Genomic DNA, 1,747 nt, shown 5'->3' with positions numbered 1-1,747 from the left:
AAGTTTCAATTCTCATTTGACCTAAAAGTTTCATTTGAAAGCGTTAAGCATGCTCTTCTTGTTAGTACCTGCACTACGCTTGACGTCCAGGTCACCATCCTCTCTTGTTTTCTTCTTACATCAAAAGTCACTTCCCTTCATTGCTTATCCCCTTGGTATTTAATATGCTAACAAAGATTTTGTTTTTTCAATGAAATTTATACTTATGACTCCAAGTTCATATGATGACCTAATAGCTCTACTTCTATATCTAATGCACTATTAAGCTTAATATGTCTTAAAGCTGATTTTTTTTTGTAACTTACTCCAAAAACACTGTCACATTTCAATGGAAGGTAACTCTAAATTTCCGTTAATTCAACTGATTTTTGTGTTATTCTGTAGGAAAGGGAAATAAAGACACTATTGATAGTTTATCAAAAGGGAATGAATAAACCAAGACTTTGTTTTAGATATACATTTTTTCCTGCAATAGATTCCATGTACTGGATGTTAAAGAGACTGTAAATAAGCAAAATTGTGGAAAGTCACTGTGAGAGACCTAGAAAAATAATATCTGAAGGTCTAAACTGCAACAGAGGAAAATGAGATGGAGGGTGCATAGTAGGTACAGATGCAGATTTATTTTGGATTTAGTGACTAATTAAAAATAAAAATGTTTTTACCAGTTTATGTCATTAAGTATGTCACCTTAGATATTTGTAATGCTTAAATGTATTTGTCTGTTTACTGGAATAAAAGGAGGAACTATTTTGTAATTGATCAATGTTGTCATTACTTAACCAAGAATACAGAAGAGTCACAGATTTTAGGAAGGAGAACTATACTGTTTTCAACTGGGAAAATTTAAGGTTTAGGGGTCTGACAGACAGGTAAAGCTGTCTCAAAGGCATTTGTGTCTCATGCACAGTTAAAAGTTGGCTTTTTCAACCTACCCAAAGAACCTGGGAAGACAGGTCTGGCAATGCTTCAGAAAGGTCACAGACTTGAAAACTATGAAGCAATTCTGTTCAGCATGCAGAGGTGTCAAGGAGTCAGAATCAACTCTTTAGTAACTAACAACTACAATAACAGATAAGCAGATTGGTAGATAGAAAGAAAGGAAAGGAGGAAGAAAAGAAAGAGATAAAGAGGAAGGAAGGAAGAGACAGAAAGGATGGAAAAAAGCAAGGAAGGAAGGAAGGAAGAGAAAAAGAAAGCAAAATGGTTGCTGGTTGCACAATGGTTAAGCTCACTGAAATGTTTGTTTGGTTTGAACCCCAGCAGTTCCACAGGAGATAAGACTTGATCTGAATCCCATTGTGCAGTTCTACTTTGCCTTATAAGGTTACTATGAATTGGATTGACTCAAAGACACAGAGCAATGTAATATATATGTTGCATAACTAAAGGGAATCCTGCTATATGAGAGGCGGTAGAGGGAGGAACATTAACAATGTGTGTTAATCCCTACTTGCTGTGTTAGAAATTTTATTTAAAAAAAGATATTGGCAATTTGCATGCATGAAAAAATGTAAATAGGAAGTGTCTGGAAAACTTGTTGCTGTTGTGCATGGTACACATTGGGAGTTAATATTGAGAACATCGTTGCATTGTAAGAACACATTAAACTACCTTTTGTGACACAGATCAGTTAAGGGTGGGGCTTTCACAACTTTTGCTAAATGAAAGTCTACTGATAAATGTGCAGCGTGGAAGAGATTGTTGTTGTTGTTGTTAAGTGCCGTCGAGTTGGTTCCGACCCATA

Source organism: Chrysochloris asiatica, unplaced genomic scaffold (assembly GCF_000296735.1).
Source record: "Chrysochloris asiatica unplaced genomic scaffold, ChrAsi1.0 scaffold00022, whole genome shotgun sequence".
In the NCBI taxonomy this organism is placed as follows: Eukaryota; Metazoa; Chordata; class Mammalia; order Afrosoricida; family Chrysochloridae; genus Chrysochloris; species Chrysochloris asiatica.
This window is presented reverse-complemented; position numbering follows the sequence as displayed.